This window comes from Rhinoderma darwinii, chromosome 8, assembly GCF_050947455.1.
Source record: "Rhinoderma darwinii isolate aRhiDar2 chromosome 8, aRhiDar2.hap1, whole genome shotgun sequence".
In the NCBI taxonomy this organism is placed as follows: domain Eukaryota; kingdom Metazoa; phylum Chordata; class Amphibia; order Anura; family Rhinodermatidae; genus Rhinoderma; species Rhinoderma darwinii.
In genome coordinates this window covers 52,618,533-52,637,029 of record NC_134694.1, presented here as the reverse complement: position 1 = coordinate 52,637,029, position 18,497 = coordinate 52,618,533, and the positions used below count along the sequence as shown (strand labels likewise).

Genomic DNA, 18,497 nt, shown 5'->3' with positions numbered 1-18,497 from the left:
TCTTCCAGCACGACAATTACCCGAAACATACAGCCAAGGCAACAAAGGAGTGGCTCAAAAAGAAGCACATTAAGGTCATGGAGTGGCCCAGCCAGTCTCCAGACCTTAATCCCATCGAAAACTTATGGAGGGAGCTGAAGATCCGAGTTGCCAAGCGACAGCCTCGAAATCTTAATGATTTACAGATGATCTGCAAAGAGGAGTGGGCCAAAATTCCATCTAACATGTGTGCAAACCTCATCATCAACTACAATAAACGTCTGACTGCTGTGCGTGCCAACAAGGGTTTTGCCACCAAGTATTAAGTCTTGTTTGCCAAAGGGATCAAATACTTATTTCTCTGTGCACAATGCAAATAAATATATATAATTTTGACAATGTGATTTATTTTATTTTTTTTTTATATAATCTATCTCTCACTGGTAAAATTAACCTAGCCTAAAAATTCTAGACTGTTCATGTCTTTGACAGTGGGCAAACTTACAAAATCAGCAAGGGATCAAATACTTATTTCCTTCACTGTAGTTGGTGTTGCTAAAACATGGCTAGGCTCTTCGCACGACTGGGCTACAGGGCTTTACACCGTTTCTGAAAGACAGGACAAATAGGAAAGGCAGTGGTGTATGTCTGCATGTGAGAAGTGATATGAAGGGGAGTGTGAAAGAGACAATAGTGGGTGAAGATTGTAAGGAGATTGAAACCCTGTGGGTGGAATTACAAAGGGAGGTAAACACTGAAAAAATTACTTTTGGTGTAATCCATAGCCCCCCCCCCCCCCCCCCAATATAACTGAGGAGATGGAGGCTATATAAACAAATAGAGCAGGCTGGTACTGTAGTGATAATGGGAGATTTTAACTAGCGGGATATTAATTGGTGTCATGGTTCGGCTACAACTGCAAAGGGGAGAAATTTAATGGGCCAGTTTGTGGAAGACCCGACTAGAGGTGAAGCTCTGTTGGATATGGTCATTTATAATAATGCAGAGCTTGTTGGGAATGTCAATGTTCGTAAAAAAAACCTCAGTAACAGTGATCATAATATAGTTATATTTTACCTATACTGTAAAAAACAAACATAGGCTGGGAGGGAAAAAACACAAAATTTTAAGAAGGCCATTTTCCCCAGGATGAGGGCTGCAATTCAGGATATAGACTGGGAAGAACTAATGTCAAATAATGGTACAAATGATAAATGGGAGATTTTAAAATCTATTTTGGGTAATTTATAGTGCAAAATTTATTCTTATAGGTAACAAGTATAAACGACTAAAATTAAATCTCATGTGGCTTACACCCTCTGTAGAAAGTGCAATATATGACGAAAAAAGGGCATTTGAAAAATACTCATCTGAGGGTACAGCTTTAGCCTTTGTAAATTATAAAGAGCTTAAAGAGGCTCTGTCCCCAGTTTATAACTGCCCTATATTTTAACTAATCTAATAGGCGCTTTAATGTAGATAAGAAATGTGGTGTTAAAAAAAAGTTTTAATTTTTGACAGTTATAAGCATTTTAAGTGTTATTCAAATTTGATCTTAATGCCCAAGTAGGCGTTTCTTTTACTCTTGACCAAGTGGGCGTAGTAAAGAGAAGTGTCTGACGCTGACCAATCAGCGTCATATGCTTCTCTTCATACATGTCCAGCTTAAACCACAGCAGAGAGTTATCTTGAGAGATCACTGGACATTGCCTCCAACAATGACCGGACATTGCCTCCAACAACAGATGGAAGAGCAGCTGATGTAGCCAGTGCTGTTATTATATCAGTTGATATACTGAATTGGCTGAATGTATATATGATCCAAGCCAAGTTAAATAAAATACATGTACACAAGGCCCCGGGACCACATGGGTTACACCCTAGAGTTCTTAAAGAGCTTAGTTCAGTTATTTATGTCCCCCTCTTCATAATATTTAGGTCCTTTTATTTAACATCCATCATGGGGAAAATATTTGAGGGGCTATTGAGGGACTATATACAGGATTATGTGACAAACAATAGTATTATACAGTGAAGGAAATAAGTATTTGATTCCTTTCTGATTTTGTAAGTTTGCCCACTGTCAAAGACATGAACAGTCTAGAATTTTTAGGCTAGGTTAATTTTACCAGTGAGAGATAGATTATGTTTTAAAAAAAACAGAAAATCACATTGTCAAAATTATATATATTTATTTGCATTGTGCACAGAGAAATAAGTATTTGATCCCTTTGGCAAACAAGACTTAATACTTGGTGGCAAAACCCTTGTTGGCAAGCACAGCAGTCAGACGTTTTTTATAGTTGATGATGAGGTTTGCACACATGTTAGATGGAATTTTGGCCCACTCCTCTTTGCAGATCATCTGTAAATCATTAAGATTTCGAGGCTGTCGCTTGGCAACTCGGATCTTCAGCTCCCTCCATAAGTTTTCGATGGGATTAAGGTCTGGAGACTGGCTAGGCCACTCCATGACCTTAATGTGCTTCTTTTTGAGCCACTCCTTTGTTGCCTTGGCTGTATGTTTCGGGTCAATGTCATGCTGGAAGACTCAGGAACGAGCCATTTTTAATGTCCTGGTGGAGGGAAGGAGGTTGTCACTCAGGATTTGACGGTACATGGCTCCATCCATTCTCCCATTGATGCGGTGAAGTAGTCCTGTGCCCTTAGCAGAGAAACACCCCCAAAACATAATGTTTCCACCTCCATGCTTGACAGTGGGGACAGTGTTCTTTGGGTCATAGGCAGCATTTCTCTTCCTCCAAACACGACGAGTTGAGTTAATGCCAAAGAGCTCAATTTTAGTCTCATCTGACCACAGCACCTTCTCCCAATCACTCTCAGAATCATCCAGATGTTCATTTGCAAACTTCAGACGGGCCTGTACATGTGCCTTCTTGAGCAGGGGGACCTTGCGGGCACTGCAGGATTTTAATCCATTACGGCGTAATGTGTTACCAATGGTTTTCTTGGTGACTGTGGTCCCAGCTGCCTTGAGATCATTAACAAGTTCCCCCCGTGTCGTTTTCGGCTGAGCTCTCACCTTCCTCAGGATCAAGGATACCACACGAGGTGAGATTTTGCATGGAGGCCCAGATCAATGTCGATTGACAGTCATTTTGTATGTCTTCCATTTTCTTACTATTGCACCAACAGTTGTCTCCTTCTCACCCAGCGTCTTACTTATGGTTTTGTAGCCCATTCCAGCCTTGTGCAGGTCTATGATCTTGTCCCTGACATCCTTAGAAAGCTCTTTGGTCTTGCCCATGTTGTAGAGGTTAGAGTCAGACTGATTCATTGAGTCTGTGGACAGGAGTCTTTTATACAGGTGACCATTTAAGACAGCTGTTTTTAATGCAGGCACCAAGTTGATTTGGAGCGTGTAACTGGTCTGGAGGAGGCTGAACTCTTAATGGTTGGTAGGGGATCAAATACTTATTTCTCTGTGCACAATGCAAATAAATATATATAATTTTGACAATGTGATTTATTTTATTTTTTTTTTATATAATCTATCTCTCACTGGTAAAATTAACCTAGCCTAAAAATTCTAGACTGTTCATGTCTTTGACAGTGGGCAAACTTACAAAATCAGCAAGGGATCAAATACTTATTTCCTTCACTGTAAGTGACAGCCAGCACGGTTTTACTAAGGACAGAAGTTGTCAAACCAGCCTGATTTGTTTTTATCAAGAGGTGAGCAGAAGCCTAGACTGAGGGGCCGCTGTGGATATGGTGTTTTTGGACTTTGCAAAGGCATTTGACACTGTTCCTCATAGAAATCTAATGGGTAAATTAAGGACAATAGGTTTGGAAAGTATAGTTTGTAATTGGATTGAGAACTGGCTCAAGTTCCGTATCCAGAGAGTTGTGGTCAATGATTCCTACTCTGAATGGTCCCCGGTTATAAGTGGTGTACCCCAGGGTTCAGTTTTGGGACCACTAATATTCAGCTTATTTATTAATTATATATAGAGGATGGGATTAATAGCCCTATTTCTATTTTTGCAGATCGCACCAAGCTATGTAGTATTCAGTCTATGGAAGATGTTCGTAAATTGCAAGCGGATTTGAACACACTAAGTGTTTGGGCATCCACTTGGCAAATTAAGTTTAGAAAAATGTAAAGTTATGCATCTGGGCACGAGCAATCTACATGCATTATATGTCCCAGGGGGAGCTATCCTGGGGGAGTCACTTGTTGAGAAGGATCTGGGTGTACTTGTAGATCATAAACTAAATAACAGCATGCAATGTCAATCAGCTGCTTCAAAGGCCAGCAAGATATTGTTGTGTATTAAATGAGGCATGGACTCACGGGGCAGGGATATAATATTACCACTTCACAAAGCATTAGTGAAGCCTAATCTAGAATATGCAGTTCAGTTCTGCGTTCCAGTTCATAGAAAGGATGCCCTGGAGTTGGAAAAAATACAAAGAAGAGCAATGAATCTAATAAGGGGCATGGAGAATTTAAGTTATGAGGAAAGATTAAAAGAATTAAACCTATTTAGCCTTGAGAAAAGATGACTAAGGGGGGACATGATTAACTTATATAAATATATGAATGGCGCGTACAAAAAATATGGTGAAATCCTGTTCCATGTAAAACCCCCTCAAAAAACAAGGGGGCACTCCCTCCGTCTGGAGAAAAAAAGGTTCAACCTGCAGAGGCGACAAGGCTTCTTTACTGTGAGAACTGTGAATCTATGAATAGTCTGCCGCAGGAGCTGGTCACAGCAGGGACAGTAGATGGCTTTAAAAAAGGTTTAGATAATTTCCTAGAACAATTAAATATTAGCTCCTATGTGTAGAAATTTTTCCCTTCCCTTTCCCATTCCTTGATGGGCATGTGTCTTTTTTTCAACCGTACTCACTATGTAACCTCATGCACTACTTTACTGCATTAACAATACTATATATTCAAAATAACGACTATTGCATAACAATGCTTATCTTCACTTAAAGCTTCATGTTTACCTGTGATATGTGTCAATTTGTTTTTGTAACTCTCAACATCTTGCTGCTCATGAGATGTATTCATTGGCAACATTTTATTTGATGTCTTTCTTGTATACTGTTTTATACTTTTCTGTAAAACCCAATTTAAAATATTTTTGAAAAAAAAAAAAAGTAGCATCCTATAACAGTGCCACATTTAAGTAAATTAAAAGATTTCCAGCATACAGTAGAAGAGTGCCCTTTATTGTCACCGACGCATATCTCACACACCAGATTTCAACCCGTAAAAGGGTCTTTTTCAAGTGCAAATAAATCCATTTAATCTCTGGGTAATCTAATATTCAATCACAAATTACCTCAACCGTACCAACCAATTAAATTAAAACCGGTGATTCCATGTCCATTATCTGAACAACCTATCGCATTGTATAAAAATATTAGCTTGTGTTCAAATAGTGACTTGGATATAAAGCTTGTGATGCACCCACCGGAGCACATCAAGACCTTATCCAATGCGCAATGTCAGTATTTTCTTTCATACACTGCGCCCGTACGTTTTTTGTTTTTTTTTGTACTGGATGCGGACGTACATTTTGTTTATTACTGATGATGTTTGAAGTCCAGGGTGAATACTGGACAATTTTGCCTCTACAGCTTGCAATTGTGCTGTTCACATTTTGTTTTTGAAGGACGCGTTTAAAGTAAATGAACTCTTCAGTAAGACCCATACTACTATAAATGTAAGTCTATGTAGATTGCATGGCTGTGTGCTTGATTTTATGCACCTATTTGCAATTGAGATCAATAATTAGGAGGGATGTCCAAATACTATTGGCCATACAGTGTATGTTGTTTTCATTTTACAGTGAAATTGCTTGATTCTGATGAGAAATGGAATTTGTCCTGTGTTGTTGTGCACCAAAAATAGTCCCATACTGGAGTAAACTCAGAATTGCTTGATGCTTCTGAACATTAAAGTAATTCTTGTCACTTTTGAATCTTCTAAGTATGTCAATAGAACTGGAGATGAGCATTTAGAGAAATGTTCAGTAGTCCAGAAAATCACCTAGGCTGTCACACCATGGCAGTCTAAAGCTTGAGACATTACAAATGGTAGACGTGGCTCACGGGATTTTGGTGCTAATCTCATAAAAGACATCAGCACTTGTGGTCCTGGCTGCGAAGGACAGGAAGATAACGGCTTGTCAGGGGGTCTAGGTGGGGGACCAGCACAGGACTTGTTGTGAGGTGTCTCTTTAAATATACTCCGTTGCTCATGCCTGACAAAGGGGCCTCGTGGCCTTCTATGCTTCCATTTTTTCTGGATAGCTTCTGGTCAACACAGTACACCATTCATTTTTGAGGAGTATGTGCCACTCACTTTGTAATCACAGCAGACCCAGCCTTCCACTTGTGATCATAGCAGGACTAACTCCTCTGAGGTCAAGGCCTAGTTTCCACCATGTATGTACTTTCCACCATGTACGTACTTTCCACGTGCTCCTGCGATCCACCTTTTCTAACTGGAAGCTGCATATAGGCAGCCTACTGCTGTATAACCGGCTTCAATCTTTGTTATCAAATAACACTGCTGTGAGTTCCTCCTTCATGTTAAGTATGACAGATGCGGTATGCCTTCTCTTCCCAGCTGGAGTGGTGTGTGGGACCTATTCTGCCAGGGGAAATGTAGCTCGATGCTGTCAGCGGCCAGTATGCTTCTCCATGCATTTGGCACCAGTTGAAAGTCGGTAGCAAATCTGTAATCTAATATGAATTATTTTAAAGTGGTTCGAATGTAATCGAATCCCTCGTTTCTTTAATGCTTAGAATTAACATTAGGTTTGTAACATCTGTCTTATTAAACATAGGATGGGTTGGAGCTGGCCAGCAGGTCCTCCACTTTGCGTAGGGTGACATGGAGTAATGCAGAATTCACAATCATTTTTTATTCTTTGCTACAGTATTTCAGCTACATTGCTTCGCACAGGTCATTGTCTGTATAAAATTGAACACTCCAAATATAGCAAAGACAGTAAATCTCACTGGATTCTCATTGTATTACAGATCAAGTCCATCCCAAAATTCGGGACAATAGTCCTTTGTGTTAAGACTGTAATATAACTTCTCCTGACCTTGACAAGTCTTCTAGGCTTTATGCTATTGTTCCTATGTTTTATAACTTGCCTGAATTATGAATGTATCATTTGTTCTGGTAAGGGATCACTGCAAGGTTTCTACTAACATATTTATTTAATATTTTTCCCAGGCTCTTACAATCATGTTCCGTGGCTGGTCCAAGGAAAGATGCAGATGATTTGCCAAAGTGGTTCCTACTGGCATTTGGAAAAGGAGTACATTCCACAGTGGGCTTTATTGAACAGGATTTATACCGCGCCGCTTCAATCCTATTCTGCAGAGTAGTTTGCAGAACAATTATTTTGTTCCTGTGCTGTACCCCCGCCTAGAAGTGATGTCTGGAAAATAATCATCAGGCTCTGAGACACCACAGAGAAAATGTCTGTGGAGTCTTTGAAGTGATAACTTGGGGGATCAGCTACGTGTGACCTCTATATCTGCACATCTCACCAGATGGTGTATACGTTGAATAAGCTGAAAGAATTGCTCGTTACAATGATGAATCTATGAGGGGATTCAGGAAATAGGAATGATTCTGCACTGTATTGTATTTATTAACGGGTTATAGGAATAGTCATGTTACAGCTGTTTACCAGTGTTTTATGTAGGTAGTATCAACGCATCAAATATGGTTTTAATTCACCTTCTTAGGAATGGTGTTTGTAAATACACATTTATTGGCATGGTATAGATGAGGGGCATTTGTATACTGACAAATGAATGCATATGTATAGTGCCTTGTTAACAGGATATGTGTTGTTGTGGCACATAGAAGGAAAGCGGCTTATGGATCATCACTCACTGGAATGCAGCTAGGGAAACTTCTGGAGGATACATGATCTGGCTCATTGAGTTGGACAATACCTCCAGCTATCTTTAGCAATATTTTACAAAAAATTAGCCTAAAAAGTTCAGGCATTTCTTCATGTGAGCAGGGGCTTTCCCTCTTTCAGGTCTCGCATATCATTCACATTAACTGGAGGTAACCTAAGCAAATATGACCGGTAACTTCTGAACGAGCTGATGACCAATCTACAGGAGCAGCTGAATTACCATGTACATTGGTAAATTAGATAGATTTGGCACATCCCTCCTTTTACTGCTTCCCCCTTTATTCTATACATCCTATGTTAACGTAATGAACTGCTAATTGATTACTTTTCTGGAATAGAAAATTGTTTGGGTTTTTTCCCCCCTGAAATTGCTCCATTCTTGTCCATGGGCTGCGCCTGTATCTCATCCCTATTCAAGTGAAGGAGGCTATACTACAATGCCAGACACAGTCCATGGACAAGAATGGCGCATTTCTAAGGGGCAAAAAAAATACCTTTTTTTTTTTTATTCCTGAAAAAACAATTTAACTTTCTGTCTGTAATTGTGACCTCTCTTGTTTTTAAGAAGTTATGTCCTGGAAAAGGCTGGCACTGCTGCAGACAAGAAATTAATTTAGTTTTACATTAAAGGGAACCGGTCACTAGATTTTAATGGAATAAAACAACCAGCATGTTATACAACTAGGGTTTTACATCCTAAACATGCCTCTCTAAGGGCTTGTCCACACACAACGGAATTGCTGCAGAAAATTTCTGCAGCATTTCAGTTGAAAAACGCAGCTATTATGCTGCGGCAAAAACGCACCATTTCCTTTGGTTTTTACGGCAGGAAAAGGGTGCGTATTTTGCTAAGTTTTTCACAATTATAGGAGCTCGAGACATCTCCTGTGAAAAACTCCGCAATTCTGTCCACTTTCCGCAGCAGGAATTTACATGCTGCGGTCCAAAAAATATGCACCACAGGTCAATTTCTGAGCGGAATTTTAACGCAGCGCGTGGATGAGATATGTTAAATCTCATCCACTATGCTGCTACTGAATTCTGCTGCTTTTTTTTTTTGTCCAACATTCCGGCCGGAAAAAATGTGTCAATTCCGCAGCCTGTGGATGAGCCCTTACAACAGTCTATTTTAGCATTTATTTATTTTTTTTTTTTTTTAAAGTAGAAAAAATAGCGCGTCCTGAGTGGAGTCTAGGTGTACTGGCCTCGGCTTCACTGAGAATTTTCAGGATGCCGTTAGACTCCTCAAGACTGCACTCTAATAGTTTAGAGCAGCGCACCCTTAATTATAACTTTTTTTTAGACAAAATGCTTATAGGAACCGTTTTGAGAGGGGCATGTTTATAATGCTAAACCCCAGAAGTATTATGACATTTTAGAGGTTTAGTGCCTTAAAACCTAGTGACATGTTCTCTTTCAGCTCCATTTTTTGTGACATTTACATATGTGCGCAAAACCTACTCTGTCATCCTTCTATATCTTACAGCACATTGTGACAGGATCATTTTGTGATTTCTAGGATGCTCTTTAAACCTAGAAGGGACAGATATCTAGATTTTTTTGTTAACCCACATTTCTGGCCATGATCCCAAAATAATTTAATGAAAGGTCAACCTGTGGAAAAACTCCCTCATTGTAACCAAGGTTAGAGGACAGATGGGTATCCAGAATTGATTTGCTGTGTGCAGTTCCCAGTGGCCACTTTCTACCATATTGATTTATTCTTCCCTACGAAGCAAAGTTGATAACACAAGGGTTTTGGGCCAGTTAATAAGGATCCTGTCTGTCAGTTTGTAATACAGTGACATGTGCCTCATGAATCATAAATCTGATATGGTGCACACGTTGGGGCTGCTTTTGCCATTTACATGTTACCAACACATTAATACAGAAGGCGCTGTTATTGTTAGGAACTCAAAGGCTAGGTCCACCTTTGCAATCAATTTCCTTTTATTGCTCAATTGTTACTATAATGAAAACTGAAGCAAATAACTTCTATACAGATCTATGCGTCATAGTAACAAACTGTGTAGTCTGTGGTCACATTTCAATCTATCCTCTACTTCTTACTTATCTACCAAATGTATGTTCGCTAAGTAGGGGACAGTTAGCAGGCTGCATGGCTGCAGGATCAGACTACACAGACCCTAGATGATCATTTTTCATTTTAGATACATTGGAGCAATTTAAAAGCTATTTACATCTTCGCAACCATTTTTTAAGTGTACCTCCAGCATCAAACTTTATACATAGGCCTTTGCCATATATCATTACATATAGCAACTGCCAAAATTCTGCTTGTTATATATGAAGGACTCTGAGGCGCTGAGTAAGTATAACAGATCTCTGCCCTTCAAATATATTGCAAAGTGCCATATATTTAAAGGAAAATATTAAATTGGATATACGCTTTAACCCCTTAATGACCGGCCTTTTCACTTAAGACACTTATGCCACAGCGCTGCCTTTTCATATTGGTGCCATAAGCCCAGCAAGGGGCACCCTAGAGTGAGTGTCGGGCTCCTGTTGTAATGGTCAATATCGGAGTTACCTTCAATACCGGCCCTCTAAACCCGTAATAGCATCAAAGTGATTTCAATGGGGAGAGGGCACTCTCCGATTGACACTGCAGCGACACAATCACGGGGTGCCTATGGTTTCTATGGCAGCCGGGGACCTAACAAAGTCACCCAGGTCTGCCATCAGTGTATGCCTATTAGGCCCTGCAAGAGCCTAATAGAATGCCTGTCGGTTTCACACTGGCAGGAATAATACACATATGATCGCATAGTGAAGTCCCTTAGTAAAAGTAAAAAATTGTTTAAAGAAATTAAAAATCCCAAGCAAAAATTTTACCGCTTACAGAATGCTTTATTATTATTATTTTTATTGTTTTATTTTTTGCTACCCATAATTATTTTGGCCACGTCTCTAATAATATGAACTGTAAAACTATTACGTAATTTAACCCACCCAGTGAATGCCATAAAAAAATAAACATTGCCAGTATCCGTTTTCTGCAAAAAAAAATGCTATAAAAAGCGATCAAAATTTCATATGTACCCCAAAATACCAATAAAGACTACAAGTCGTCACTCAAAAAATAACCCCTTATACGGCTATGTAGCTGGAAAAATAAAAAAAAGTTATGGCACTTAGAATATAGCGACACAAAGACAAATGATAAAAAAAAACATAAAAAAATATATAAATTTGTATTGCTATAATCGTAATGACTCCCAGAACACAGTTATGTAACTTACAGATGTAGCCGTCTTTACCTTGACTTTTAACGCATTAAATAAACAATGGCAAGATCTTTTATCTTGACTTTTTCAATGGCTTTTGTTGTGATATCACGCTGCAGCAAGTTATCAGAATCAAATTAAAGATGGCTACATCCGTATACCACACCGTAAACGGCATAAATTTAAAGAGTACCTTTCACTGAGTTCACCATGTTATAGGCGCTATTGCACAGAGAAGCTCTTCTCCTCTCTCCTGCTTTTGTCTGATGCTCATGTATGGGGTAGTGAAAGGTTCTCTTTAAGACGCAAAAAAAAGGTATGGCGCAATGTCTCGGTTTTTGTTTTATTCAATACCCTCAAAAAAAAGTTTATAAAAGTTAATCAAATTATATGTACCCCTAAATTACCATTAAAAATACAAATCGGCCAGCAATAAAAAGCCTTATTGGATGGAAAACTGAAGTTACGGCCTTTGAAATCCGACTCTAAAAAACGGGGAAAAAGTCGTTTGGTCATTAAGTCCCAAAATAGGTTGGTCACTAAAGGGTTAAAACAGTCTGCTTTTTAGGCATGTATGATAATAAAAAAGCTGTAGAAAACTGGCAGCACAGCTATATACTCCATTTTCTAGCACAATTTGTCACAGTTCTGGCTCATTTTGCTTGGTAAATTCCCTCCAAGATTTGTTTCTGAAATCTATAGGCAGCTAGTCTTTCGAGGCTCTTATTCTTCAGAATGTATTGTAACACTACCTGTTGTAAATCAATGAAGCTGTGAAAGATCTCCAGGTCCAGCTAAGATGAAACTCTGAACACCTCACCTGCTTCACTGTCCTGAAGATTGATTTGTTCTTCTTGGGAGTCATCTAAACCGCATGAAACACCTTGTCATTACTTTAACTGTACTAATCTCTTCCTGGTTACGGACTCTGCTTTAAAGAGGCTCTGTCACCACATTATAAGTGGCCTATATTGTACATATGATCGGTGCTGTAATGTAGATTACAGCAGTGTTTTTTTATTTAGAAAAACTATCATTTTTGACGGAGTTCCGACCTATTTTAGTTTTATGCTAATGAGTTTCTTAATGAACAACTGGGCGTGTTTTACTTTTTGGCCAAGTGGGCGTTGTACAGAGGAGTGTATGACGATGACCAATCAGCGTCATACACTTGTCTCCATTCATTTACACTGCACATGGCGATATAGCTATATCGCTATGTGCAGCCACATAAACACACTATAACGTTACTGCAGCGTCCTGACAATGAATATACATTACCTCCAGCCAGGACGTGATCCTGACCACTTCTGTGTGAGACCACAGCACAGTGAGATGTCGCTGTAAATGACAGTTTACAGCATAATCTCGCGAGACTACGCATGCTGTGCTGTAAATCACAGAGAAGTGGTCAGGATTCTGAATATACATCCCGTCCTGGCTGGAGGTAATGTATATTCATTGTCAGGACACTGCAGTAATATTATAGTGTGTTTATGTGACTGCACATAGCGATATAGCTATATCGCTATCTGCAGTGTAAATGAATGGAGAGAAGTGTATGACGCTGATTGGTCAGCGTCATACACTTAGTACAACGCCCACTTGGCCAAAAAGTAAAACACGCCCAGTTGTCCATTAAGAAACTCATTAGCATAAAACTAAAATAGGTCATAACTCAGTCAAAAATTATCGTTTTTCTATCTAAAAAACGCTGCTGTAATCTACATTACAGTGCCGATCAAATTTTGTACAATATAGGCCACTTATAATGTGGTGACAGAGCCTCTTTAACTTTTCTGGATGTTCCAGGGGATTGTCCATTTTAATAAGAGTCCTTTTATCCTCTCTGTAGTCTTTATTACATGGTTCAGTGATGTGCAGGTGAGAACATCAGGGTGTTTTATGCTCCATAGACTGCCAGTATTTTACTCCTGTGACCTTTTGACGCACTCTCAATTGTCTTGTAGCTTTTTTTTTTTGTAAATATTTGTGTAAATAATCTGTACATATTTCAGTGTCATTCCTATTTTATGAAGCGTTACATTTCCAAAGTGTTTGGTATGAAGGAGTTATCAATAAATATGATAATATAGATTACAGGTATGTTTGCTTCTTGGTGTCCTGATTTTAAAAGCATACACAATCCTGCAAGTGTCTATCCATTCCTTCATCTGAATGCGATCTCTCAGACTAATGGAGAGTCATGAATCTTAGTACATTTTATGATAGTCACACACCAAACTAAACAGCTAAATAATTTATTAAGCAGCAGATTAGATTAAAAGGAATAGGGGGAGATTTATTAAGACTGGCGTTTTGATACGGCGGTCTTACTAAACGATTTGTTGGAGGAAGATGCAGCACATTTATTACAAGACGAACGTCTCTTATTAAATATATTGCATCTTTCAGCTGGCTGTGTGCCACAATTGTGGTGCAACGACCATGCGACTGTTCCATCAATCCCCCCCCATCGGACATAAAATTAAAAACAAAATTATTGTCACATCACCGCTCCTCCCCTCTGGGTCCTTTCAGGCTCCCTCAGCATGCCGCAAGGTCATAGAAGGTCCTGAGCCGAGCAGTGTCAGGGCCTTATAAGCAACGTAGCACTCAACTTCATCAGTGCTGCGTCACATACAACGTCCTGACGCTGCTCGGCAACAGTGCAATGTTTGAGCTGTAACATGCTGAGGGAGCCAGAGGGGAACTGGAGCGGTAAGAGGAGTACACTTTTATTTTATTATTGTCCTATAGGGAATGGGGTGGGGTAGTCTTTATGGGGGGGGGGGGGAGTATGGGGTCTGGCACAGGCCCCTACTTTGCTATGCCCCATAGAGTGAAAACTATGCCAGATAGGAGCTGGTGTAGGTTTCCACTATAATGTACGCCAAGTTTCTGGTGTAAATTATAATAAATTTTGACTTTTTGGTCTTTTTTTCTACACCAGTGAACAGGCATAAAAAGGTTGAGAAATTCTTATTCTACGCCAGTCACTATAGTCCCCCCACTCATAGTATTAACAAATATCTCATCTGTGTAAATTAGTTTTGCAGCCTCATCATGATTACAGGATACCGTTTTGGGCACCACTCTGTAGGAAAGATCTAGGATGAAGTCCAAAGGCACGAAGCAATAAGACCAAATAATGTTTGAGCTCAAAAAATTACATGCACTTACAGACTCATCAGTGTAAAAGTTAATCTTTATTAGTCAATGCATATAGACAAAATACTACCCCCACACACAAATATAAAAAAACTGTTAAAACATAATTAAAAGCAGCCTCAAGTGAAACATCACAAAACCCAGTCAGCTAGGTATCCAGTCACAATACGTACAATGGTGGCTCATCAAACTAGGTTTAGTGTAAAGAGACCAGACAAGTAAAGCATTATTGAACAAAGGTAGTCAATTACCTATGGATGGCAGATGAAAAATTCACAAGAGACACCTCTATGCATGTTTCGCAACCTTCATGATGAAGATGAATATGCTAGTACAAATAAGTAATGGTCTAAACTAGCTGCATGACGCATGCAGGGGACCGCCCAGCGTCGACCACCCACGTCATCTGCATCATCAACCCATGCAAGCAAAGAACGCCCTTACATGCATTTCTGCCAATACAGTGACAAGTTCCAGTACGACACCGGAACAGCCACATAACGTGCCTGCGCCCTTGATTGCCCCTACAATAGAGGAACATGTATACTTCTTATAGACTTAGATAGTCCTGTAGTGTTTATACAACTGGAAAATAACTATTCATCTACCATCTGAGACCTAAAGTTAGATGTGACTTCTTAAACGAGAGGTAAGATTGAATATCCGTGGCACCACAAGCTGGCGGCGGTTTCCATGGCAATGAACAAGTGTTACCAAGGAGACAGCAATGCCCCTCCGGGAACACCGAACAGTAGATACCGGTTATGTTCCACCCACATTATATATTTATCAAAAACATTCCACTATAACGCCATATTAAGTATAGGCATACACATACAATTAGTTCCATATTAATATAAATATACATTCATACATGTCACGATGCTGGGGTATGTGGACCCACTTGGCCCTCCACGGTAGTGGAGTGGTAGTCGGCCAAACCACAGCCAATGGAAAGTCTTGACAAAAGAGTACCAGTATGAGAGTCCAGACAGACACGAGATGTAGCAGACGTTTTGGCACAGATGATGCTTGTCGTGGCAGATGACACTGGACGTGGCAGACGTGAACAAACACGACTGCAGCACTAGACTTCAACTCGGGAACAAACACAATTACAGGATACGGGAATACTGGTGTAATGTCGGGGTAGGGAAACAGACAAGTGAGCCCTAATCTACCCGCCACTCAGTCCCTGCCTACTTGCAACGACCCGCCCTAGGTGACTGGGTACAACTGGGCGACTGTTCCTACACTCAATAGGTGCACAACAGACAAGGGTACAAAGAAGTTAGGGAAATGGGGAAGTTGCCCACGGGAACACCGTGAGCAACAAGCGAGGTGAACGAGCCGAGTCAAACCAGGAGATGAGCGAGGTACAAAAACGCAGAGCAGAAGAGTGGTCAGAAAAGCCAAGGTCAATCACAAGCAGAGGATCAGTAGTTCAAGAAGCTGCAGCAGGGCCAGGAAACCAACAGAGAAGAATCACAAGCAAAGGAGGAACAGGAAAGGCAGGTATAAATAGACAGAGGGCGGGAGCTAGCTCCATCTGGCCAGGCTGTGATAGGATCTCCCACTCCTAAGCCTGCCATCCTGGGTGGTGGAAGATGGAGTCAGTCTCACAGACATAGAAGCAGGTGCAGATTACCTATGGGCGTCGACACAGAAGTTGTGTCTGCCAGATCCTTTACAACACCCCTGTTAAAATGCCAGTTTTTGTCATGCTACAAAATCAGTACAAGATGAATAATTTCAGAACTTTTTTCATCTTTAGTCCTGATTCACACGAGCGTTGCGCATCTCGGATGTGAAAAACTGCAGTTTTTCACGTCCGAGGGGCATCCGTGCTCAGCGCTGCGGGACGCGATGTCACGCATCCGCCATTGTATAGAGTCTATGGAGGGATGCGTTATGCGTGAAAAGATAGGACATGTCCTATTTTCCCACGGACCCTTCATACGGTCCGTTGAAACAACGGCTGTGTGAACGGCCACATTGAATTACATAGGTCCGTGGGACGGCCGCTGTTTTATCGGCCGTCCCACTGACGTTTAACACGTTCGTGTGAATCAGGCTTTAATGTGACCCATAATCTGTACAATTCCATTGAAAAACAAACTGAAATCATTTGTAGGGGAAAAATAAAAACCCAAAAATATGTGGTTGCATAAACATAAACACCCTCTTATAATTTGGGATGTGGTTGTGTTCAGAATTAGCCAATCACATTTAAACTCATGTTAAATAGTAGTCAGTACACAGCTGCATTATTTTAAGTGATTCTGAGTAACCCCATATAAAGTTCAGCTGTTATATTATTAGCTATTATGATTTTCCTGACATATTCTTTGTTGCATGTGAATGCAAAAGCCATGGTCCGTAAAGAGCTTACAACATATCAAAGGGATCTGATTGTTAAAAGGCATCAGTCAGGAGAAGAGTACCAAAGAATTTCCAAGGCATTAGATATATCATAGAACACAATGAAGACAGACATCAAGAAGTAGATTACATTAGGCACAACAGTGACATTACCAAGAACTAGACATCCCTCAAAACTTGATGAAAAGATAAGACAAACATTGGTCTGGGGGCTACCAAGAAGCCTACAGCAACATTAAAGGAGCTGCAGGACTTTTTGGCAGGTACTGGTTGTGTAGTGCATTTGACAACAATCTCCTGTTTTCTTAATATGTCTGGTTTGTGGGGTAGGGTGGAAAGACCCTAACGAAAAAAACATCCAGGCCGGTTATTTTTGCAAAGACCTGCATCAAGTCTGCCAAAAGCATGTGGGAAAATGTGTTATGGTCTGATGAGACCAATGCCTACATTTTGGGCAATAATTCCAAAATGTATGTTTGGCGCAAAGCCAACGCTGCACATCACCAAAAGAACACCATACCCACAGTGAAGCATGGTGGAGGCAGCATTATGCTTTGGGGCTGTTTTTCTGCAGCTGGAACTGGGGCTTTAGTCAAGGTGGAGGGAATTATGAACAGTTCCAAACATCAGTTAATATTAGCACAAAACCTGCAGGACTCTGCTAAAAGGCTGAAGATGAAGTGGAATTTCACCTTTCAGCATGACAATGACCCAAAGCATACATCTAAATCAACAAAAGATTGGCTTCACTTGAAGAAGATCAAAGTTTTGGAATGGCCCTGCCAGAACCTAGACCTTAATCCCATTGAAAATCTGTGGGGTGACCTGAAGAGGGCTGTACACAGATCTGCCCTCGCAATCTGACAGATTTGGAACGCTTTTGCAAGGAAGAGTGGGCAACAATTGCCAAGTAAAGATGTGCCATGCGGATAGATTTCTACCCAAAAAGACTGAATGCTCTCGTAAAATCAAAGGGTAATTCAACAAAGTATTAGTTTAACCCTTTAGTGACCACCAGTGACCTTTTCACAGTGGCCACTAACGGGCTTTATTCTGATGCATACACCTTTTCACGGTGCTGCATCAGAATAAATAAACAGAAGCCGTTAAATCGCCCAGCTCTCAGCTACCAAAGGTAGGGGGCATCCCTGCTCGAACGGGTGAGATCGATATCAGTATCGATCTCACCCGTTTAACCCCTCAGATGCGGCGCTTAATAGCGAGCGCCACATCTGAGCAGTTTTGGAGAGAGGGAGGGAGCTCCCTCTCTCTCCCACCGACACCCAATGGCGGATCATCATATGGGCGCCCGAACCGCACATAATCTTAAAAAACTATGCAGCACTCGAGCGCTACTAACTGTCACCGTGGAGAGTGGGGCAGCCATAGGGGTCGCTTCGGTTGCGGTTGCGACCGGAACCCTAAGCCTGTCCTGCTTCCAACTGAACCTGCGTCCGGAAGATGTTGATTCAGGTGGGTTGAATGCTGGAGCCTCGCTCCAGCACTCACTCTGCCACGAGCGGCTCGGTGCAGGCAGGCGCGATGTAGTGTCGTCATCGTGCCTGTCTGCACCGAGTCGCTCACGGGACAGTGCAGAGGAGGAAAAGCATCCTCCACCCATTGTTGGAACGGGAATACATAAGTAATTATGTTATTATTTTTCTATTGGGTACATACATATGGGGGCATTATACTGTATAGGACAGCTATGGAGGGCATTATACTGTATGGGACAGCTATGGAGGGCATTATACTGTGTGGCAGCTATGAGGGAATTATACTGTAT

The 18,497-nt window shown here is 40.7% G+C and overlaps 1 protein-coding gene across 6 annotated transcripts in view; it reads left to right on the top strand.

Annotated features, from left to right (window-relative positions):
* The window catches only part of OPHN1 (oligophrenin 1), a 268,324-nt gene extending 256,193 nt beyond the window's left edge, over positions 1 to 12,131 (top strand). For all 6 annotated transcript variants that reach the window (XM_075835642.1, XM_075835641.1, XM_075835640.1 and 3 more), the window contains one exon: positions 7,208 to 12,131. The gene's annotated coding sequence lies outside the window, so the exon portion shown is untranslated. The remainder of the gene's footprint in view (positions 1 to 7,207) is intronic.
* The last annotated feature ends 6,366 nt before the right edge of the window (positions 12,132 to 18,497 follow it).